We start from the raw sequence: 25350 nt of genomic DNA, 5'->3' as shown, positions 1-25350 counted from the left end.
ATGGCAAAGCGGTTAAGGAAACGATCAGCTGTGTTGCAGTGGGTACTGCCAGCTCTGTGCAGTGTGAGAGGGGGGGGGAGAGTGGAGAGAGGCTGAGGTTTGGAGTCGTGGATGCAGAGCTTGATGATCCTTGAGGTCCCTTCCAACCTGCTCTCATAGGAAAAGAGTGGGCAGGGGATTGCCTGGTGTTTCTGCATCAGGAGACACTGGTGCCGCAAGAGAAAGCCTTGTTGCCAATCAGTGGGAAGGAAGGACAATCCCGAGCTCAGGGAAGGAAGAAGAATAGGCAGATTTGGATGAGCAGGTTAAAAGAAAAAAAAAGAAAAAAAGCACAAAAAAACCCCACCAAGGTGCTAAAACCTCAGCCAAGGGAGGTGTTGACAAGGGCTCTGAATTGGGAAATAAACAGAAAGGAGCTCTCCCTTGCAGATCTTGAATGACAAAGAGAGAAAAACAGTGCCTGGAGAGTGTCTCTTACCATTTTCATCACAAAAGCTGATGGTGGGGGGGGAGGTTTTAATACGGCAACGAGTCTGACTTTCTCTCTCTTTCTCTCCCTCCTTTCTTTTTTTCCTCCCTCTTATAAACAGAGAGGACAAGAGGTCATATCCCCAGGCTTTAAAGAGACATTTCTTCCCCTTCGAGGGAGGGTGGATGTTCTTTCAGCCTGTTTACAAATTAGTCCAAGATATGATGTCTTAATGGAGTTGCTGGGTGGCCACCTGTCCCGGACTTTCTTCTGGTGACTTTACTTATCGTGCAGGAGTGACACCTGCAGATGGTTTCTTGCCCAATTCCAAGGTCACTTGGCAAAATGGGGAAAACACTAGGACTTGAGGTTATGGTGAGATGCTTGTGCCTGTTTTGCTCTATCACAAGTGTTATTGAGGACTGAAGACAGGTGCAATACATGTGGGATGGTTTTGGTGAGGAATGGCTGTGATCTTATCTGGGGTTGTGCATTGAGTGCCGTAAGGATAGAAGGACAACTCTACATGAGGCTGCATTGCTCTACTTTGCTCTCAGCCTCTCATTTGCAGATCAAGCCTGGGCTCTTCCATTCTTCACGCCACTTTAAATGTCATTTCCAAGCTCTGGACATGAAGTGACATGGCCTACACAGCAAGTAGCTCAGTGGGAAATGGTCCTATAGCCATGCTTCTTGTCCCCTCTGTCTTCCTCCTTCCTACATGGAGGGAGGCATGTAAACGTTGAGTTCGTATTGCAGCCCGTTTCTCCCAGGGGGAAAGGAGGGGAAACGCAGTAATAAGGTCTTTCTTCCTTACCTGTACACTTATTTTCATACAACTTAATCTCTCTGAAACTTTTATCTTTCTGCCAAATTTGGCTGGGATTGGCTGAGGGGTTCAGAAGTTGGAGGGGAGGAAATGAGCGGATAGAGACGTACAACATAATCAGCTAAACCAAGTTTCCCAAGGAAACCAGACTTCAAATGCAATGCAGCCCTTTACAAGTCTTGCAAGAGCACTTGCAAACCCCAGTCATGAGCCAGAACCCCCCAGTGCCAGGCACTGTATGAACATATTCCTTAACACAATCCTTTCCTCGGGCCACTGCTCAGGAGTTTAAAACAAGAACTTGAAGGCACGTAAGGTTGGCAAGCACCAACTTTTCAATATGAATGTAGAGCAACTCCCTTAATGTGGGTTGCATTTGGCTGGATTCAGCAAGACTGCAGAGCTGGACTCTGCTGGAGTTGATTTTTTCATGGGAATGGCAAGGAAATCTCAGGGCTTGGAGAACTCTGCCTCCTAACAGCCCTACTTGGCTTCGATCCTACCTAGAAATCCCATTGGCTCTGCAGAGTAAGAAGGGTATGGAAACTGCAGGGCTTGGCCCCATTGGCAGCTGTGCAATTTTTTTTTTTTCCAAGAAAAAGGGTTTATATTCTTTCCCTGCAACCAAGTCAGGTAGAGAAAGTGCTTAGGTCTTCATGGGGGACTGGATCACCTGTATGCCATTGCGCTGCTGGTGTTGCACCACGAATGAGCTTATCCAGCATCTGGAAATACATCTTTATCTGCTAGCACATGCTCCAATCTGGAGGCTGCAGTGCACTACATATTCTTTCTCTTTTTAGGGAGCTGTGGAGCTCCTATCGGCTCCTCATGGCCCTGACTTTAGGCAGCTCTTCCCAGGGACCAGTGGACAGGAGGACAGAGGTACCCTAGGGCTGTGTTCCCATGGTAGGTAATACCTCTTCTATTTTAGGGAGATTTGTGTTGATTCAGAAACTCTTCTGGAAGTATTTGGCTCATCACTTCCCAACCCTGCAGTTCCCAGCAAAGGGATGGCTCTGCTCCCAGCCCCGGGACGTGGTGGCAATGCTGCCTTTCATCAGCACCTGCTTGAGCACTGGGACCTTCAACTGCCACTTAGGAAAGCCCTGCAGATGATTCTAGTCCTCTCTGGTGATGCTTCCTCCTTCTCTCCCTCCATGTACTCCTCAGAGCTAAAGCTGCACAAGTCTGAGCCTGTACATGCAGCACACATTGAGTGATGACTTTCCACACACCAGTAGTCAGCTCTTTCTGCCTCTGTTTCCTCCTCCCAGAACTTGCAAGGTTTTAAGGAATCAAACACATTTGGGATCATGAGTTTCCTCCTAGTTTTAACTTTAAAAATAGATGTTCTGCACTGTCTCAAAGCATGGCAAAGTCTGGAGCTCCCTAGGATAGAAGGGACAATGAGTTTTAGGGTGGTTGACACAACAGTGTTCTCATCTCAGCTAAGCGACTGGAAAATGCCCTGAAGCAAAGGACCCAATGACCTTGTTTAAAACTAGCAAGGGTACTTTCCAGTGTAAGGTTACAGCTGAAGAATGGATGTAAGCAGCTTTTTAAGTGAGATGTGGATGACAAGAGAAGGGTAATACCTTCCTCTCATAATGGTAGGGAAGAAGAGGAAAGGTCTCTTGGATCTGTGTATCAGAAACATAGCATTGCCTTGGATGGTTGGAGGAAATATTCTCCCATGAGCTTTGCACCATCAAACACCACATCTCTTCATTTGAACCTACGTTGACTGATAGCCATTTTGATGCTGTTGTCCATCACGAGGAATGTGGTGGAGCAGTGCCAGCTCTGCTCAGTCCTTGCTGTTAATCACTGTTGGCATCCTTGAAGAGATGCAACTCCATGTCTCTTTCCTGGGACTGAGGACAACAACCAGCAAAGCGTAAAAAAGACCTCTCCAGCATTTTCAAGCTTTCTTCATCATCTTGTATGTGAAATAGCAGCCTGTCACCTCCTTTAGACTGCAGGGTTACTGCAACACCACGGACCATAACATATGGGCTAGATTTCTCAGGATCCAGGTACCATGGAGGAGCCATTGAGAGGCTCAGCCCAGAAGAAAAAAAACAAAATTGGGAAGAAAGAGCTGAACTCTGCTGAAGGAGATGGAAAATGAAAAGATGGGAAGGACAGGGAAGAGGAAAGGCAGAGGCATCTGGGCTGGAAGAAAAAGACCATTTCCTGTTAAAGGAGGTGAAGAAAAGAAGAGCTGTCTAAGTTTTTGGTTAGAGCATTTTTTATGGATGTGGCATCAAAGTGGTACAAATGTAGTGATGGTTTAAGCTGAGCAGGGCTTGATGGGCATCAGACAAATGGGACAAGTAGCCTGCAGGCTTGTTGCTTGTATCCATGTGATGCCATTGAAGAACCTACACTGATGGTCACCATCCATGGACTGCCACCACTCTGAGTGCCCTTGATGGACAAAAACCAGATAACCACAACAATATAAAACAAAACAAAAGGCAACACAATAAAATAACAGAGAAGGGGAGTCAGTATATCTAGAAAGAAAGTGAAAATAGGGCTTGGAGTTCTCATGTCCTAACCGCCCTCTATCAAAATTAAAGAAAGAGTGTGAGAGAGAGAGAAGAAGAGGAACAGATCAAAAATATCAGGATTCCATTGCTGAGAGGTGGTGAGTAAGAGATGCTCAACATGATGAACAGGATAGGAATCAGTCAGGGAGCTCTAATTTGTCCTAAGTCATGATATCATGATACCAAAACAACAGAATAAAAGCCACATAATTGAAGCCAGTAAAAGAAGACTTAAATGGAGATGAACTTGCTAATAAATTTCTTTTTTTGCCCCACTTACTCACCGTGCCAACATACGACCATCCATGGACCACAAGGGATAGTTGTGGAATATTAGTGAATGAAAAATCCCCATCACAAATGATCTCTCACTGACCTACGCCTATCTGGCATGTCAGCCTTGCATGCAGTTAGAAGATCCACAAAAAAATCAGCCAATCTCTTTTACGTTTTGTTTTTAACGATATTATTTTATTCCCTGTTTGGATTTGGATACAAAGATGTGTCACCTTGGTTTTGAGACCCACTTTGTGAAGCACATTTTCTCCTTCTTGGTAGAATCATAGAATCACCAAGGTTAGATGACCTTCAAGGTCATCCAGTCCAACCATTCACCTACCACCAATATTTCCCCAGTAAACCACATCCCTTAGTACAACATATAAATGTTTCTTCAACACCTTCAGGGACGGTGACTTCACCACCTCCTCAGATATTCCATTCCAGTGCCTGACCACTCCTTCCTAGAAGAAATTGTTCCTAATATCTAACCTGAGGGCAGACTCCTGAAGCCACCACGACAGCCTTACTCTGTGTGAAAGTGAAAGGCTGTTATTCAAAACAACCATTCAGAATCTGATGACTTTTTAAAACCTGGACTCTGAGTTTTTCTTAATGGTTCTCAGTGACAGTGACAACTGAGATCAACAAGGAATGTCATAGAGATGTAGAGATCTTGTAGAGATGGAAAGAGATGAGGCAGCCATCAGGTGGAAGACTGAGGCCTGAGGGACATGAACAGCCTCCACCCATGCTCTGTGTGTGTTCAAACAGAAAGACAAAATGTTGTGTTCAGGTATGGCTTTGACTCTTCAAAGATATCAGAGTGGTGGTTAACCAGAGAGAGAAAGGTTCCTCTATGTCCCAAGGCCTGGATTCTCCAAGATATCCCTGTCTAACCCAAAGACTTTCTACCTCAGGAGGTAAATAAAGTGGTGAGAATGCAACTGTTGGGCCAACCATGATTGATCAGATTAGTTATCTGCTTCATTTAATAGCCAGCTACAAACTGTGCCCAATTAAATGCTCTCCTTGGGGATGACTGTGTGGGAGATCATCCACTTACGTGCAGACATAACAGGATGCTTTCTGCCCTGGAATGACAATGCTTTACACTGCTCGTATATAGAAATGTGTAATTCATTTCAGTATTGAAATAAAGTATTGGCTGCTTCCTTCCTTCAGTGCTTTGCAGAGATCTGCTGGTAAATGGTGTACTGCTAGAAATCCCCTTATAGGCATCAGAAATGCAACTGCATCTCACACAGCGACTAGAACAGCACTGCAAACTTTTAGCTGATAATTCCCAACAACTGGTCCAGAATGTGACTATAAATCTGGCATTTACAGAGTAAAAGGAGAGCATTTACTGTAAAGTAAAATGCTCTGCAACCTCCCTTGCTCTTAGTGTAAGACAATGTTTGGGGGATCCCCACTGCGGGTGTTGGTCAGCACCAGCCATGGTGCTCTCCACAGCTTTGCATGCAATTTCTGCACTGCAGAAAGAGAGCTAAGAGGCCAGACCTCTGCACAGAGGGTTTGGATCCATGTGTCCCAGGAATGGTTGAGCCCCACATCTCCTGTGCCATAGAGAATCCAAAGGAGCTCAGTCTCACGAGGCAGCGATTCCAGTAGGTTTCCAGTCACCATCCATCCCTGCAGCTCACCCTTGCTTCAAGGCACTGCGATTTATTTCTTCTCATCCTCAGATGCCCCTCACATCGCTAGGTCTGCTGAATGCAAACAGCCACTGCCACCTAGTGCCCACGGGAGAGCTCACAGCTCCAGGAAAACGTCTTTGGGGACAATAGCGAAGGGTGTAGGAACGGAGGGGACCCGTCAGCCGCAAAGCCCCTACACCCGTGTAGGTACTTGCGATGTTAGGTTAAGTTTGCATCGGGAGAAAGTATCATTGCCCATTGATTTTCTGCTTTTCGGGCAGGTAGAAAGGGAATATGAGCTCCGGTAAAGTGCTCAGAAATAACTATAGATGTTTGTACGATAAGCACATGGAACCAGCTGGAGATGTCTTATCTACAGACAGACATTCTGTTGGATTTGGACACCTCTTGCCTTTTCAGCTCCTACTGTTGTCCTTTTGGATCAAACTTTCCCTGGACAGTGCTGGTGGCAGGTGGAAAGTTGGAGTAGAAGATCTTGGAAGTCTTTTCCAACCTTAATGATCCGATGATTCTGTGCTTCCACGAACCACAGGCAATTCACCTAGCTGCATCCAACATCTTCACTCAGCAGACTGTTAAAGTCATTAAGTGAATTGATTATTATGTCTTTAGTGTAAGGGGAGCCCACTGCCTGGAAGGGCTGTGATTTAAAGGGTCTGCTTCCCAGCAATTCATCCTAGCATCTCGTGATGAGTTGCTTTAGGATGGTCCCATACCCCAAGTTTCAGCCTCGCTCTTAAAACAGTGGATAAACAAAATGGGACTGAAGTTACTACTGCAGTCCAGATCAGCCATGGTGACATTTGAAGAGGGTCTGTGTTATCTATGTTGTACTGTCTCTGAGAAGCCAAAAATAGAGCTCATACAGCGCACCACAATCACCTCATACTGCAGTGAGGAGGAAAAGGGGGAGATTTTCAGGTCTCCCAGGTAGGGTCTACTTTTATATAGAACCTAGCCAAAAAAAAAAAAAACGACTTTAATACAAAGCATAAGTGGGGTGGCAATACAAACCATGTTGGAACGCCTTCTAGAGGCTCTCTCCGTGTCTGAATTGATCTTGAAAATTGGTGCTAAACACGGGCGGGTCCCCAGCAGAGCACTGCTCGTCTGCTGGAACTGGCTGGGAAAGGTTTCATCTGCCAGAAGATGGCACTGCTTCTCCATGGAGCATCGCATGGGAACAGGTGCATCCCCATACGACGCAGCGCACGCTCTTCTGCCTGGCATAAAACCCATCCCCAACGTGCTCCTAGGGGCCTCGTGGGCTGCTGGCTTGTTGTGTAGCTTTATCAAGCTTCTAAACGTCCACATCTTCTGCATAACAAAGGCCTCACATCCCAGATTCCCACATCCCAAGGTGGACTAAAGGACAAGCGGTGCTGGGTTGAGGTGCTGTGCCAAGCAGACTCTGGAGGAGAGGGGCAACTTTCCTTGCCTGGCTGATGACTGACAGCTATGTTGCCAGCATTCCAAATTGCCATGCTCTGTTCCTCCCATTCTCAGCTCTTGCCAAATCCACCCAGGACTCTCTGCCTCCATGGCTAGGCAGTGGATTGCTATGGGGTGCAGGTGACTCTACTGGGATGGCTGGGATGGCTTTAACCCCATCTTTCTCACTCCAGCTCCTCAAGGCCATGGAATTCCTCACCTCATGGATGTGCTGAAAAGCTGTCTCCTAGTCTTAGTCTTACTCTTGTTGCTATTCTATTTCCTGCACCATTTCACTGCCTCATCTCAATGCTCTGCCTTACAGAAAAGTACTGAAATAATTGTATTACATCTAGCAAGGCAATTTTTTTTTAATGATGATTTCTCTTTCTCTCTACACTTGTAACCATTGGAGTTGTACACTACAGATGTGTTTATTCCAGCAAATGGTGGGACCGTGTTTGGAGAAGCCCACACAACAACGGAAAAAGCAGGAGACTGAGGACTGTTATAGAACGGAATCATAGAATGGCCTGGGTTGAAAAGGACCACAACGCTGATCTAGTTTCAACCCCCCTGCTGTGTGCATCCATCAGTAGATGGGTATTTCCATATTATATCATCGTGTTTCATGATCTCTGTGTTGAGATCTCCCTTACAGCCAATAGATGGGGCCATTGCCACACTTACCACCTTCAGCCTAGCAGAGCAAGTTCAACGAGTGCTCACCGGAAGGTGGTTCCTGAGCTCCTGGGATGAAGGCTTCCCATGGCTGTGGTGATGGAATGCTGTCTTGGGGAAAGCTCTATGTCTGGGGCCACCTTCAGCCCTTAGCAAAAGACCAGAAGACGTGCAGGAGAAAGTCTCCTATTATTCCACTTCTTTTCCATAGTAAAAGCCTGTTGGATATCCCAATAAAGCCTGGAGAACTGGTTCCTCAGAGGAGGCCGGGGCTTTCCCTATCTTTCAAAGCAGGGTACCCCAGGGATGAACAGCACTGAGCTTTTCCCAGCGCCTTCCACACCAACCAGTGCTGAAGGCAAATCTGTCCATCCACTGTTTCCCTGAACTCTCCACATTCAGTGATACAGGCCTGAGAAAATGGAGCTATTAATAATGCAGTGACTCAAAACACTTTGAAGAGGTCATCAGCTGCTCTTCCCTTGTCTACCAGTGAATCACGGGACTCCCAGAGCAGCATTTAGCAGCAGCAGTAGATCCATCAGAATGGTGGAAAATCCCCACATCTGGGGGGGGAAAATGGAGAAACGCCACTCTGAGAGGAAGACAGGAATTCCTCTTTGGTTCCAGTTTCAGCAGTCGTTTTCACTCCCGTGTGCACTGAAACCTCAGCATGTAAAAGACAGAAACAAAGACACCCACAGCAGAGTTCTCCTGCTGATTAATTGTCCTTGGACGTGATGCAATAATCAATATGAAGAGAGTGATGCTCTGACTTACTTTGGCCTGCTGGCTACCATTTGGTGAGTGGGTTTCATTCTCTGAACCTTAGAATTATTACTTATGCCCTGTGAAAAAAGGCACTGAAGAATAGCCCAGTCAGCTCAATTTCAATGCAGTACCACTAGTTCCGTATTTTCACAAGGCTATTGCTAGTCACACTTGTCAATTTCTGTTTCCAGCCTTGTGCTCACTAATGGTATCACTCTTTTTGTTCAGAAATCCCCACATCAGAAAGGAAAATTCAGCTGGTTGAGATGGTCCAGGATGTCTCCATTGCCTTCAATGTGGTGAGATGGTGTTGCTCACGAGCTAAGACCAGCCTTTCACAGGAAGCCATTCATCAACAGCAGGACTTGAAAACAGTTCTGAATTGCTCACTGGTTTACCTCTCACTAATGGCATTTTCAAAATGATGTTACAGAATCACAGAATCACAGAAACACCAAGGTTGGAAAAGACCTACAAGATCATCCAATCCAACCATCCACCCATTGCTCAGACCTGCACACATACATCATTTACATATAACGTGCACCTATTATGCATTACATAATGCCATGTAAACATCTGCAGTGCACAGATTTATTTAAATGTTCAGATGAAGGATCATCCTTTCTTGGAGAATAAACAGCATTTGTTCCCCCAGAACAGGGAAAAGTGAGATTTCAACATAGCCATTCCAAGATCTGAGGGTAGAACTCTTCCTGGATGCCCAAAATAAGAAGAAACCTTTCCTTTCTCTGAATATTCAAGTCTTGGGTTTTCCAGGGAGAAAATACCCATTATTTTCACTGTAACTGAGAGACCCCGTCCAGCCTTTTCCTGCCTTCCTTGTGGTGTATGGAAACCCTGCCTAACACTATTTGAGCTGGGCCAAGCTGCACACTAATCACAGAGCCACAAAGTACATCTCAGATTGGAAAGGACCTCAGGAGGTGTCTGGCTGAGTGAGGGGTGATGAAAGATGTTGCTGGGGGGACAGATGTTATGGGGAGATGGATGGGATGGATGGATGGGAAACATTTGTTCAGCATGGAGCTGGGACACAGAAAGAATGTAGAGCTGGAGGAAAGAGAGTCCCTGGGCTGATAAAAAGCTTAACAAGGGGATTAAGAAAGGATTATGCAAGCTGCTCACGGTGATCTTTGTATTTTCCGTTGATGATGCTGTTTACCCGGCTCCAACTCACATTAACGATCAACACTGTGCTTAAGAAGCACAAAATCTCCCAGCAGATAACTGCTGATGGTCTGTGATGCTCCAAGTTTTGTTGTGTCTTTCCCATACAAACCACAAGCATGAGGGCACGGTCATGCAGTGGCCAAGTGGTTCTGAGAACCATTTGGTCTCACTCTCGATCGGTGCTGTAGGTGTGCTCTGTCATTCCTTTGACCATGGATGAAATCAGTATCTGCCATGTGCAAAACATCTGAATGTGACAAAACTGTATTTCTTTTCCCCTCCTGGAGCTCCCAAAAACTCCTCATTTCTCCATAGCTCCCTGAACTTGCATGAGGATCTGCCTTGGGAGTGCTGTGCTGCGGCTGCTCGTAAATCAGGGGTGCAATGGCATATTTGAGAGTGGATGCTTCATTGGTTAGTCCTTGAACTATGGCCTAATACGTGTGAATGCTGACAATGATTTACAGGCCAGGAGTGGTTTGCATGCTCACACACACGCGGTTACAGGTGCCAAAATGCCCTTGTGTGCTGACAGCTATGTACTCCCCTCCATCCCCAGGGGGTCCTGGCATGGGACAGGCAGGTCCTGTCTCTTTGATCTGGTGCCACCAGCTGTGCAAGGTGAGGGGGAAGAGCAGAGCCCTTCAACCGTCTTCTAAACCCACTTTCAGGTTTAGCAGCAGGACAGAGGAAGTGATGGCAGGTAGGTGATGGTGAATCTGCTGTAGGAGGAACCTGGGGTGAACCCTGCACCCCAGAGAGAGGCCACCACATCACATGTGAACCCCCACAGTCATTTAGAGATGCCGTGTTTTGTCCTGAATTCATGTTTTCCCAACAACCTGAGGCCTGAGCAATACCTCTGACACTACATAGAGCAGACAAGAGCAGGTTCTTTTAGTTTAAAGACAAGCAGAATGGTGCAAAGCATATCCAGACATCTGCATGGCATCCCCACTCCAGACACGTTGGCTGCCCCAAACTGACCAGATCTACATCATTAAATGTGGTTTAAAACCACATTTCCCCCAGAAATGGGTTAGAAAGTATAAAGTAATTCCAGCAATTACATACTGATTGATTTAAACATACATATTTCATCCTTAGATACACACATAAATTAATTTCATGCAAAAATGAAAAACTTGGACAAATGTTTCAAAGCAAACCACCCAGTGTGTGACCTGTGTACATGGTCCAGTGTTGTGTGATTCCTTCTGAACAACATAAAGAAATAGGACAGCATGTCCAGAGTCTACAGTGCACACAGCAGAATGTTTTCCTACCAGCTTCTCTTAGGAAACTGACATTAATCCACAAAAAAAACCAGAAGGTGGACAGTAAAAATAAACTGGAGAAATAGTGATCAGAATTCCCTTAGCATCCTTGGCATACCTGGAAGGATGCAAATGCAGAACCACAAACAATCTGTTTAGTGGCTCTTTCCAAGGTCAAAATTTGCTTTGCGTGGGGGTATCAGACAGTGGTGTGCAAGCTAATCCATCCCTTGAAAGCTAATGGGCCCCATAAAGATCCCCCCAAAACGCTATGCTGAATCCAGTAAATTCAAGTAAGATGAAGTAAAGCAGTCACTTATTGTCTGCCAAGCATATCCGACTGATTGCTTGTGTCCTTGGTGGAAATGTCATGGTAGCTGAGCCCCTTTCTCTGACACTGGTCCATGCTGCTCTCCCTGGCATGAGCAAGAGACTCAGAGATATGAGCATGTGCATGGCCAAACCACCCTGCAGTCCTCACTGATCAGATCTCATGGATCTAGAGTTCAGTAATGGGAGTTCAGACATTGTTCAGATAGAGACCACAGAGCTTGGTTCAGTTGCCTTAATGTGAATGTCTAGTGCTATTCGAGGCACCCTGAGTCATTCAGGACATCCCTATGAACCTGGCCTTTGGAAACCTGCTTTCGGATGGAGTGGCAACTGGAGGTTGTTAGGAGATCCCACAGGGCATTTTAGATGGCATTACAGACTTGTGTTAAGCAACTGAATTGTGCCTCCAGATGTAGACAGCAAAAAAAAAAAACAAAATCAAAACAATAGAACGTTCTTCAGTGTATAGCCAAACCCAACCTTTACTGCTTCTACAAGACAGAAGTTCATCCAAAAGCACCCCGTGGTCAGCAGAGCTTTAACTGGCAGTGGCAAATGTCAAAAGAACAGCCAAGCTGGTGAATATCTGGTGACTGGGAGATGAAGGTGGGTCTCCATCTCAGCATGATTTTCCTGGATGAGAGCTCTGTGACCAGCAGTCTCCTGGCCAGCTATGAATGAGCAGCCCTGGGCTCTTGCCAGGCTTGCCTCTGGCCATATAGAGTTCATGTGAAGCACTTAGGAAGTTTTAATATAAAACTGCTTGCTATGGGAGAGTGATTGACATTCAGAAGGGGAATCACCGAAAATCAGTGTCTGGATAGCTTGACCCAAGTTATTTCTACAGCAATCACATTGGGAAGAGAAATGACATTGTATAGAAACACGTTTGAACTCTGCTGCTTTTTTTTAGCTGAAAAACACTTTGGGTCTGGAAGAAAAAGAAGTGTGGTTGGGGAGAGACCTGTTCATTTGCATCGCACTGCAATGTTCTGTGTTGGGCATTCTGGGGGGAGTTTTTCCTTTTCTCCTTTTCTCCTTTCAGTAAAATATTCTTTGTTCAACTGATTTATTCACCTTGGTGAGCAGGGGAATTTTGGCTCCCTGGGCACCAGAATGCTTTGCTGGATGTCCTGAAGTCCCTGGCTGGGGAGGCCCAGACTGGTGTTCTGTAAGTGAGCCATTCCCACTGCAGCCTGGTCAGTGCTGCTCCTGGGTCTGCAGACAGGTCACACTAATGTTTAACTTCAGCCTGTGTTACTGCATTCAGAGCTCTTTGTTTCCTCACATCTAGATGAGCTTATTCTTTCCCTTTCTCAGCAGTGGATACACTGACCCCATCTCCTTCCTTGTCTTACAAGTCCATTCCTTCCATTGCCCTTCGCAGGGCTTTATTTGAGACCCCTCTTCAACTCAGTTGCTGTCTCCTCTCTAGAGGAGTCATGCTGTTGGATAGGTGACCTTTAAATGTCCCTTTCAACTCAAACGATTCCATGATTTTATACTCCCGTGAGTATAGAAAGCCTGAGACAGGTCAAGGCTTATTTTTGCTAGGAAGAAAGCACAGATTCCTGCCTTACAATGAGTAGAGCATCCTGAGTTTTCATATATTTTAATAGCACAAATCCTGGAATATAGGATGTAAGGCTCTGCTTCATGGCAGCTGAGCAAAACCAGAGTGCAGGTCTGTGTCTTTGTTACCTTTAATTTTATGGAATTGGCTATTTTAGCAAAGCCAAAAGGCTCATCTGCATCAGCAAGGCTGTGGGCTGTGTCCCACAGACTACTCTCAGAATGGAGATACTGGTCGCACAAGGACGAGTGGAAGAAGTTCTGTGTGAAACCAGGGCAAAAAGATCCACGCCAGCTTAGGCCAGAAGTCTGAATCTATTTCCTTGCTGAGAAAATACAGGCTGCCCCCTGTTTTAAGGCCATTTTGTCTCTGGAGACAGGGACTAACTTCTACTGCTGATCCTCTAACCTCATGGCCATGACCTCTCCCTGTCATCCATCACAGTGTTCGTTGACAACAGAAGAAGCTGGCGAGGCTGAGGAGTCGGTGCCTCTTCAGTTGGGAAGCAGACCTCGACTTCAAAGCCACCCATCCATGACCTGGAAGGCTGGAAGCACTTCCCAAGTGACAAGTATCCGCTGGGAGGAACAAACACTCAAAGTGTTTGTAGACCATTCTCCTATTACCTCTTACCACCCTATATGATGACACAAAGTCAAGGCGGTTGTTCCTAAGTGGACTTGAAGTGCATTGAGTGTATTGAGTCATAACCATTTCAAGGCTGCTGTGGGGAGCCCTTTGTCTGGCCTGTGAGCTGCTTTTGTTTGAGATGTGACTATTTTCATCTAGAAGTAAAATGCTTACCCAGTCTTAGGTTGCCTGGTTGTGTGATTTACGATATACAAAAGTCACTGCATCCTACCGAGGGAGATGAGAATGTATTAATGGCATTTACAGAGAGCATAACCCCAGCATAACAAAGGTTGGTGATTACTTCCATCCCCTTTTAGAGACACCTGTCTTGGGATGACACTGGTCATGCTCTGGTATTGACCACCTGGAGAAAGTGGGGCTGGATGTTCAGTTTAGACCAGACATAGAATTAACCCTCGTCACACTGGAGTAGCTTAGACTGAAATCCCCATTACTCTCAACAAGCTAAAGTGCCCATTTATCAATGCTACATAAAAAGAGATTTGTAGGTCAAGACATAATTATGTAGTTTGATTGACTGAATGTAGTAAATCAGAAAACTGGACCCAGAAGCTCCTGCTTCAACCTTGGCAACATCTACCTTCTCATCTGGATGACTCCAGTGCTCCTAAGACTCAAAGAATTCACTGTTTTAAAGATGTCAAAGCAAAAGACACCTTCCAAATGACACCAGCAAATCAAAGATATTTGTGAGTAGAATTTGGCTACCTGACTCTGAGGTCCCAACAGTCTTTGCTGGGTCTGTGCAGACAGTGCATAGATACAATGCAGGGGTGAGATGTGTGAATTTGGAATCCAGAAGTATGGAGCCGGATGGCGCCTGTGCAAAAGGAATGAGAGGTACCAGTGAGACTCTGAAATCTTACATGTTGTTGGCTTTCAGCCTGACTCGGTGCATAAAAGATGCTGGAGTGAATTGGAGTGAATTGTGCACAGCAACATACAGTCATTTCTGTGATATCTGGCAGTCATTTAATAGCTGCCAAATGTTCTGGGATTGGACCCACTTTATGTGGATCTGTGTCTGTATGCCTGTTCATGCACACATTTTTACATGTGCACACACGAATGGTTGTATGTGGACATAGATACATATTTATGCATGTCACTGTTCCAGATGTTTCCAACAGTTTGGAGCTTAGCATTCCTTCTCTCTGCTGTTCTCCCAGCACCAAACACTTTCCCTGCTCACAGCTGGGAAGCCTGTCACATGAACTGTAGGTACAGAGCATTATCTGCATGGGTTTACTCGCTGAACAATGCAAGTAGATGATTAACCATTAAAGCAACAGAATTTGCTGACCCATTAACCACAGAGGAAGGCTCTCTGATTTGCTGAACAATGGGTCCTATACAGAAAGCACCCTGACTTGTCCATCTTGCCAGTGCCGTGCGGATATTGCAATGGAATAGCTCGGTTTGGACTCTCATGTGGCCAATCGTGCTCCCAAGGCCGGTGCTCCCAACATTTTCATTGTGTTGACCTTGGAAAGGAATCCTGCCCAAATCCATGCTCTGTATCAAACCCCAGGAGGCTTAAAAGCCTTCACCCTTGCTTTTCTGTGCCATCTGTCTGCATGTTGCTTTGCTGGGGATGCAGAACTGCGATGCCTGAGCTCCATAGCCACAGTGGCTATGCCACAGATTTGCTCAGTGGGAGGCATTGGTGAAGCACCCTTCATTTCTTGCATGGGGCAGAATTAATCGTTCCTTTCTAGCCCATCAGTGCTAATTAAACCCTGCATTGTGTACCTTGCCTTTATATGCATTCCTAGCCCAACCTCTCCTTTTGTTTTTGCTATATGGATTATCCAGTACTAATTGCCTATCATTTTCCTTGGGGATGCTGCTAGAAATTCAGGGTACTAAATTCTCCTCTTCTCTACATTCTAAAGAGAAGGAAAAATTCTGATGTGGTGGTACGATGAGGGAATCTGATCCATCAGGATGTCAAAGTCACTGAGACACAGGTACCAAACACTGTGACATTTTCTTCAGGATGCTACAAGGCATTGGAATGGGTGGATGTTCTGCAAGCTGTACATTTGTCAAATGAGAGACCTCTGTGTGTCTCAGGGTTGTAGGGAATAGTGAAACAGAAAGTTCCTCACTGCATGTATTATGTATATCTCCAATAGCTGTATTGGAAGGCTAGTCTATTTCTGATGGGGATGTCTACACTGCAGACATCTACACAAAACTCAGTGAATCTCATTTGAGGATAGAACGGAAATCATATTGTCCAAATATATATCAACTGGCAGATCTGGGGCCAGTTCTGGAGGCCTGTTTATCATGATAGTGTCCCACAGTCAGTGATAGCTGAATGCCTAAATATGAGGGCATCACACAGTTCAGCCCTGAGCCATGGCAACGGCTGTATTTGGAGACCACCCCAGCTGCACCAGCGAGCTCAGTACTGATATTCACATTTTCCCCAGGAGTGAGTTACCTATTGAGAGCTGGCATTTTTATTCTGTCTGCTACTTTAGATGGAAAGAAGTGGTAAAGGATTTCAGAGATGTGGTGGGCTGGAATAAGGTTAGCAAGAGCCTGAGCAGCAGCTGGCAAATTGCAAAATGATTATTTCATCATGTGCAGGGAGGTATTAAATACTGAACAAGCAGGCAGAGAGCCGGAGTAGCAACTGACAGATAGCATAGCATACATGATCCTTTACCTAGACAGTCCTAACCCTAGGAACATTTAAGTCTTTACAAGCAACCTGGGTGTCCAAGCTCCCTCTACAATGAAAACACTCAGTGCAGTCAACGAGGTGGGATTCAAGTGTCCAGACATGGTCATCTAGTGCTGTTTGAGATGCCCTGCAGCTGCAGAAGACACAGGTCCCCCTTCACTCCTACATCATTCCTTCCAGACCCACCTGGATGCCTGAGGCTCAGAACCAATAGGTTCTGTGTTTTGCCCAACACCCATCCAGGAACATCATGGCTGACCAGACCCCTGACAACCATTCTGACTTCTGAGCTTGACTTCTCTTTCCAAAAGCTCCCATTGCTCATGGGAGTGGAGACTCTCTGATGGGAAACTTTTTCCAACTGGGGGCTCAGGAGCCAAAATCTGTCACTCTTCTCATGCCCAACTCCAATTGAAGACCAGACAGACAACAGCCTTCAAGACCACGACATTTCAGTTCCCTCAATAAATCGTAAACCTGCTTCACTAATCTTTAAAATAAGACTAAACATCATCAAGGAAATCCCTTTTATTAGCATGAAATGTCCAAAAAGTGAAATACCATGACCAAAATCACCCTTCGTCTAAAAATAAAAGCAAAGAGAGAATTTCTGCAGTGTTGGAAAATACCCGACACAGGTTCAATGGGTGGGCTTGATACTGTGACTACAAAAATATTTTGCTCAGTTTGTTTCTGGCCGTTTTGCAGCTGACAGGTTGCCAGATCTTTCATGGCTGGATTCCTTCTGCTTCGGCACTCAATAAGATGGGTTTGCTGGCTAACCTGCATGGCATGAATAGGTGGCCATGCTGCAGGACTCAGGAAATGACTCCCAGTAAATATCCTAGTGATATTCCACTTTTCTGAGACATCTCAACTCAAGCACAGATAGTGAGTGGTTTCAGATCATGCTCCTGGCACCCCTCCACAAAACTCAAGCAGCCTCGGCGTGATGTGAAGAGAGGAGAAGAAAGGGATCCTGAACCCCAAAAAAGAGAATTGGAAAGTGGGGACAGAAGTAAGTGAATAGACTATTGCAGGGAAAAGGAAAAGGAAAAGGAAAAGGAAAAGGAAAAGGAAAAGGAAAAGGAAAAGGAAAAGGAAAAGGAAAAGGAAAAGGAAAAGGAAAAGAAGAAAGAGAAAGAAAAGGAAATATATACTATCACACTATCCAGATCTACTCTTCCTCCACTGTTGTTGGGTCTTGTTCTTTGCCATGTTAAAAAATGGACTAGCATCTTGTATTCCTTCACAGGGAAGGCAGTGGAGAGAGCTGGATCCAAATGAGCTTCTCCAGCCCCATCCACCCACACATGCTCTGTTCTTTCCTTCCTTCCCATGACCACTCACTGACACTCAACACATCCCATCCCATCCCAGCCACATCTGGCCCCATGCATAAGGGCAGTCCAGGAAAAGCAGATGCTATGGCTTGTCAGAGGAAAAAAAAAAAAAAAACAAGGAAAAAAAACCAAATGAGATGGTGACAAGAAACTAGGAACAAATAAAAGAATGATGATGATGATGATGACAACGACGATGATAAAACAAGGGCAGTAGCTATTTAGAGGAACTTGAAATATCTCATTGTGGATGGCAACGTGACAGGTATGGTTAGAAAGCCGTGGACACCACATATTACAAAACTTCAGCTGAAAATGCTCCAGGATTCCATGGGATTTCCTCTCAGGAGGGGGCACACATTTCTCTACACCTCCCTCTGAGGATAAAACAGTGATTACTGCCAGGACACACAAACAAGGTCCTGTTGGGCTCCAAAAATGCAGTTCTTCTCCCTTCTCTCTCTCTCACCTGTTTTTCTTTCTCCTTTCCCTTTTTTCCCCCCACATTATCGTATCTCTCCCTTTCCCTCTCAGGACTCTTGCACAGTTAATATATGTTCAAGGTCAAAGACCCTTGACTTGTGCATATCCCTGGTCATTGCCATCCATCCCTACAATACAGTGGTTAGGTGTGTGACCTTAAAGATAGAGGAACAGGTTATCCCAGGGTAACTGTCACCCTAAGGATGAGGTAAACAGAAAGCTTTACAGGAGCAGAGCTAATGAGGTTTCCTATGGATCTATAGGCAGTTTCCTGAACTCTGCCCTCACAGTAACCCACTGAACCATGGGTTCCCCTGAGGCCTCTTCTTGTGCAATCACAACCTCAAGTTTTCCAATCTCCTGTTGGTCCCCTACCACCTCTAGCATCTCCCAAACCAGTTCACCCCACAGCCAGGGGTTTATCAGGGATGACACTGCATGCACCACTTTTTACTCAGTCTGATAGTGGTAGGACAAGGGGGAATGGTTTTAAAGTAAAAGAGGGGAGATTTGGAATGCATAGGAACATCCAGAAGGTGATCAAGGCCAGGTTGAATGGAGCCCTGGGCAACCTAGTCTAGTGGGTGACAACCCTGCTCGTGGCAGAGATTGAGGCTGGATGGGCTGTAAGCTCCCTTCCAAATCATTTTCTGCTTCTATGATTCTATGCACAGCGTTATCAGCAAGCTAAAAAGAGATGCTGAGCTCAGCCAGGGGACTTTTCTTCCACTCTGCATGGATTCAGGTCTCTCTCTTCTATCTGGCAGTTGATTTTCCTAAGGAAGAAAACTATCAGTAAACACCCTCAAGTGTTGGCTGGTAACTCACTGTGTTTTACAGCATATCACAGAATCACAGAATGGACAGGGTTGGAAGGGACCTCAAGGATCAGGAATTCCAACCCCCCTGCGACATGCAGAGCCACCAACCTCCCCAATTAATGTGAAAAGAATCCCTGCTTGCCTGACACTATTCCTTCAGGCCTAAAGAATACCTCCTGCAGCTTTGTCTAACAAAAACATTCATTCCTAGTATGTCTGATTGACATCAAGACAACAGGGCTTTACTTCACACTGGGACTAATTGCATTCAAAGCCACCCTGGCCCAGACTATGAAGTCCCTGACTCTCCATGAAATCACAACAGGAAGGTGCCCATGTTAAGGATAAGTTGTTTGGGTTTACTCAGAGGGATTTACATTGATGTTACTAACACATTATCAGATTGGTACAGGCTGCCCAGGGAGCAGTCACTGTTCCTGGAGGAGCTCAGGAGCCGTAGAGATGTGGCACTGAGGGATGTGGTCAGTGGGCATGGTGGGGTGGGTTGGGGTTGGACTTGGGGATCTCAGAGGCCTTTTCTAACCTTAATGATTCTATGACTCACTTCATGCAATGCTCATAGACCACTAGGAGAAAGTATTCCGTCCCTCCATAGAGAAAAGCCATGAGCTTGGTGCTGCCTTTAGCTGAACTCACCAACAGTAGCTTCAAATTAGGGAAAAAGAGGTGAATGTTCCCAAAGATCACCCTTCTTGCATAAGATGCAGCTCTGTTGTGTTTTTATTGAAGTTTCCTATTTTTTTTTTCTCTTTTTTTTTCTCCTGGTGGCACAACAGGGCAAGATAATCATAGAATCATAGCATGTCCCCAATCAGAAGGGATCCATGAGGACCATGCGTCCTGGCTCCACACAGGACTACCCAAAAATCAGACCGTGTGTATGAGAGCTAAAAAATAAATAAAAATACAAATTAAAAAAAGGAGCTGGTCCTACTGTGGAGTGACCCTGGACCAGATGACCTCCTGAGGCCCCATATTTTATGAGATTGCCTATCGAGAGCTGGCAATGCTCAGAAAAGAACTGCATGAGCCTGTCACCTTGGGCCAGGAATAAATGCTCAGACTTAGAATCATAAAATCATAGAATGGATTGTGTTGGAAGGGACATTCAAGACCATCTAGCTCCAAACCCTCTGCTATAGGTAGGGATACCTCCCTCTAGATCAGGTTGCTCAAAAGCCCCATCCAGTGGACTATAGCTGCCATCTAACAGGTGCTTGGGGACCTGGTGGCTAAACCTCATTTTAAAATGGATTCTGTGATCAGCTAAGAGAAGGGATCTCTGAGGGGAATGAGGGTTAGAGAATCCTATTGCCTGTTGAGATTTGGTAAGGGGCTCTGCTTCGGGTCTGTCCCACGGCAGCTTTCTGCCCTGGCCTGATTCTGTATGCTTCCATCAGATCAGCTCATTTTGGGGCAGAATCAGAGAGGAATGAGCAAAAACTCAGCAGGCCCATAGCTCAATGGGCTATGGCTTGGTCTACCCTGGACCCCATGGCAGATGGATCTCAGGGGACAAAGCTGGTGGCCCCACCTCGTATAACATGGGGATACACAGGCTTACAGCATTGCTGTGTCCCTACATCTCTGCCCTCCTTAGGAAGCTATGGCATGATAGGCTCTTCTTTGCTTTTGCCTTCAGTAGCTCCAAAGCAACATACTGGAGTTGGTTTAGAGCCTTTTCTTCTCTTGAAGAGCTGGGGACACACCAGACAGGAGCTATCAGGTCCAGCTTCTCCTTGTTTGCAGTGATTTGCACTACCCAGAGCATGGAGGGATGCTCTCAAACTGGTTCCCAATGGAAACAATGGGCATATTTGAACCACATCTCTGCCCTCTAAAAAAAAGCTGGCCCTGGGGGGCTGGGTGATGGCAGGTACAACAAAACAAAGTGCAATAAACAAACACAAAGCAACGCAACACAACACAACAAACACAACAGAGCAACACAACAGACACAATACAACAAAACAACACAAACAACAAGCATAAAGCAACACAACACAACTCAATGAACACAAGACAACAAACACAAAGCAGCACAACAACACAATAAATACAATAAAACACAATAGAACAAAACACAAAGCAACACATCACAACAAACGCAAAGCAACACAACAATACAACTCAGCAAACACAACACAGTACAACACAACAAACACAACACAACACAAAAGGCACAACACAACAAACACAATACAAAAAACACAATGCAATGCAATAAATACAACAAACACAAGTCAGTGCATTGCTCAAGTTCAGGGCTGTCCCCAGGGTGATGCCAGCTGCCCAGTGGAAAAGAAGTGAGATCCTGGCTCTGAGCCCACGTGTGATCACTCAGAGTGAGGAAACACCCTGGAAATCCACGTGATGGTGAAAATAGAGCAACTGGAAATTGCATGGTGTGGTCCCAGGGATGGTGGAATAACCAAAAAACCCGTGGGCAGGCGGTGAGCCCGGCTCTTGTCTGTTATTTCAGACCGTATCCGGATGGCAGATAAATGCCAGGCCCACTTCTAATTAAGGAAACTGAGGAAGGAAACACAGCTGAAGGCTTCTCACAGAGCCCGGTGAGGTCCCCACCTCTTGCTGCCTTGCTTGAGTTACTCTGGTCTGGAAGGAGGTGCCAACTATCCGGTGGGGAACCCATGCAGAACTGGCAGCAAGGGATGAATGAGATGACCTCATGGGTATTTTCCTTCCCTCTATGACTCAACCACCCCGCTGAGCTGGAGGCACCACGCTGGAGAGCTTCGATTCATGCAGCAAAACCTGGGAGTGCTGTTCAAACGTCCTTGCTTCTTGCAGTGTGGAGGATGGACAGGGAAAAGCACGCAGAGCCATAGGGAGGGGAACGCCAAACCATAGAGGAAGCCAAGTTTCCTTCTAAAATCCTAGCAAGGATGGTGGTAAGGTCTCTTCTGGGGTAGGGAAGCCTCCGGAGCAACAGGAACAATCTGAGCCACTCAAGAGCTGAGTCATGGAGCAGGAAAACCTGAAGTCACCCTGCAGATGCCCTGTGCTCTGATGTGCCCAGGAAGACTGGTGGGGAGGCCACGGTTGCCTTGGCTGCCTGAGGAAGTCCTGGTGGCTGTCACAGGGCAGTGTCACCCATGGGATGGGAGGCAGGGTTGGCCCCAGTGGTGAGACATCAGGCCCCAGTGTTGGAATCTGGATCCTGCCAGCCAGATGGAGGGGTTAGAATCATAGAATGGCTTGGATTGGAAGGGACTTCAAAGATCATCCACTTCTAACCCAAGCCATGGGCTGTTTGCCCCCCACCAGATCACGGTGCCCAGCACCCATCCAAACCTGGCCCTGAGCACAGGGATGGGGCATTTAGCTTGGAGAAGAGAAGGCTCTGGAGAGACCTCATTGTGGCCTTCCAGTACTTGAAGGGAGCGTATAAACAGGAGGGGGAATGGCTGTTTGTGAGGGTGGATGGTGATAGGACAAGGGGTAACAGCTTTAAAGTGAGACAGGGGAGGTTTAGGTTAGATATTAGGAGGAAGTTTTTCCCCCAGAGGGTGGTGAGGTACTGGCACAGGTTGCCCAAGGAGGCTGTGGATGCCCCATCCCTGCAGGCATTCCAGGCCAGGCTGGATGTGGCTCTGGGCAGCCTGGGCTGCTGGTTGGTGACCTGCACACAGCAGGGGGTTGGAGCTGGATGAGCACTGTGCTCCTTTGCAACCCAGGCCATTCTATGATTCTATGATCCACAGGTCTCCGGCAGCAGTGCCAGTGTCTCACTGCCCCCTGAGTAATGAATTCCCCTAACATCTAACAGAAATCTCCCCTCTTTGAATTTAAAACTATTTCCCCTTGTCCCATCACTACCAGATCCTGTAAAACTCAGTCTCCTTCAGTTCCATAAACTCTTTTAAAAATGTATATCTGCTGCTGATCCCAGCACAAAAACAGCAACAGCGACCACCACCTTGCCCAGCATTCTCATTGTGCCCAGTATCTTGTTTCGACCCTAAAGAAGACCTTACCACGTTGACAACAGCACTGTTTTCTGCTGTCCTGTGAAACTGTCACTAAAACCATCAGACTTGGCTGCTTCCCTCCATCCTGGAAACACAACACTGAAACATCAAATGCATCCCGGCTGTGCTGATGTGGCACTGCCCTCTGCTGTCGGTGGTTCTGTGGACACCCACCATACTGAGCTGAAGCACCGGCTCTTTTTCCCCCCCCTGGGAAACACTGCAGGTCCTGGAAAACCATCACACAGTCCTGGAAGGATGCTGCACCCAGTACTGGTGCGTGGTCTCCCAGCAATGCATCCACGACGACTTCAGCATCCTTAGCCTTCCCCTTTCTGCTGAAAGCAGAAGCGAGGACTATTTTCAGTGCTGTCTCACATCGGAAAGTGTCACGCATGTCCTGGTGCATCGCCCCGACCTGCTGTGGGCAGAGGAAATGAGTAAGGCCAAGAGCTGCTCTGCCATTCCAGGAACCATCCCTACACCTCTGCCTGACGAACCGGAGTTTCCTTCCCCTCTCCCCATGCGGGCACCCCAGCTTCTGAGGGATGTGCACGAAGGGTGACTCTTACACTTTTCCAGCAGGGAAACACTCAGGCAAGGCCTCCTGATGCTAAATATATAACCATGCTCATCCTCCCCTCCTATGTTGCTGTTACCATGTCCTATGTACTTATGCTGGAGAAGCTAAGGTGGGATCACAGAGACACCCAACTGTGACCCCATATCTGGTCACTTTCTCCCAAACTCTTCTTGAGGAAAGGCCTCTAGATGGGGCTTTAATGCAGTATTGCTGTCTGCTGAGCCTGAAAGCCATTTCCCATCCAGAACCTGCACAAAGGTGCAGGGGCCACTTTACCTTGAGCATCGCAATGAGGGGACTGAGATACCCCCTTGCCCTATGGCACTGTGCAGATCCAACAAAGCAATGCTCCTGCCAGCACGGCTTGCACCCACTGGGGTGCTGAGCTGCACTGGAACACCTCAAACCCAGCACACGGATGTGCAGTGCTTGGTGTGATGCATTACAGGCTACTCCTGGAGGTTATCCGAAGGTCTGTCCAGCACCTGAGTATCACCTGCTGGGCACAGCTCTGCTCAGGGTTTCGTGGCCCCATGCCCATCGCTGTGGGGACATGGGGTGGCTCAGCAGTGTGACACACACACACGCACACGCTGGGGAGGAAACCCTTTTTGTTCTCAGCTGCTGCCAGGTGCTCTAAGTGTGAGCTGAGCGTGACGGTGAGAGTGACGTTGAGAGCAGCAGCAGTTCCAAGGGCTGACATTTCGGGTATTAACTGCTTCCCAACCACGTTGCTCACCCTTTGCATGCCCCACTTGGCTTTTGTGCACAGATAACCTTGCAAGTTTGCTTAGACCTTGTATTTATTGCCCTCGCACAAGTGTCTAGAGCTTGCATGAGCATCTTTGCACAGATGGCCAGCCTTGTGTACTGATCCCTTACACCTGGCCTGACCTTTGCAGGACTACTGCTCAGCCCTTGCACACCTGGCTCTTGCACGGCTGTCTGGCTCTCTCGCACTGAAGCCTTGCACAACTGCCCAGATGCGACACACACAGCCCTTGCACAAGGCTCTGCCATAGCAGCCCAGTGTTGGCACATCTGTTCCTTGCACACCTACCAACTGGCCACCCCTCGCACAACTGGAACTTGCTCACCTGCTCTGCCCTTTGCACACCCAACCCTTGCACAACCTCCCACCTCTTGCACGCTTGCCTCTTGCACACCCATCGCTCACCCACCCCACTCACAGCACACCCATCCCTTGCACGACTGCTCACCCTTTGCACACCAGCCCAGATGTGGCACTCTCAGCCCTTGCACACCCACCCCTTTGCAACAACGCCCCACTCGTGGCACTCTCAGCCCTTGCACACCCACAACCTTGCACAACACCCCACTCGAAGCCCCCCAACCCCACACACCCCAGGGTCACCCAACCCTTCCCCTCCCCGCCTTCCTCCCGCCCCTAGAAGCAAAGTGGGCGTGTCCTCACAGCTCCCTCCGCCCCAAGCCACGCCCCTACACACCCAAGCCACGCCCCCTGCCTTCATGCCACGCCCTCACCCCCCCCTTGGCCCGGTCCCTCCGTCCCCATGGCCACGCCCCTCTCTCTTGGCCCCGCCCCTCCCCGCCCCGCCGCCGGCCGGCCGCGCTCCTCCGGCCGCGCTATAAGAGGCGGCGCGGGCGGCGGGGCTGCAGCGGGCGCGGCGGGGGAACGAGATGAGCAGCGCCGGAG

This window comes from Tetrao urogallus (assembly GCF_951394365.1).
Source record: "Tetrao urogallus genome assembly, chromosome: 7".
In the NCBI taxonomy this organism is placed as follows: Eukaryota; Metazoa; Chordata; class Aves; order Galliformes; family Phasianidae; genus Tetrao; species Tetrao urogallus.
This window is presented reverse-complemented; position numbering follows the sequence as displayed.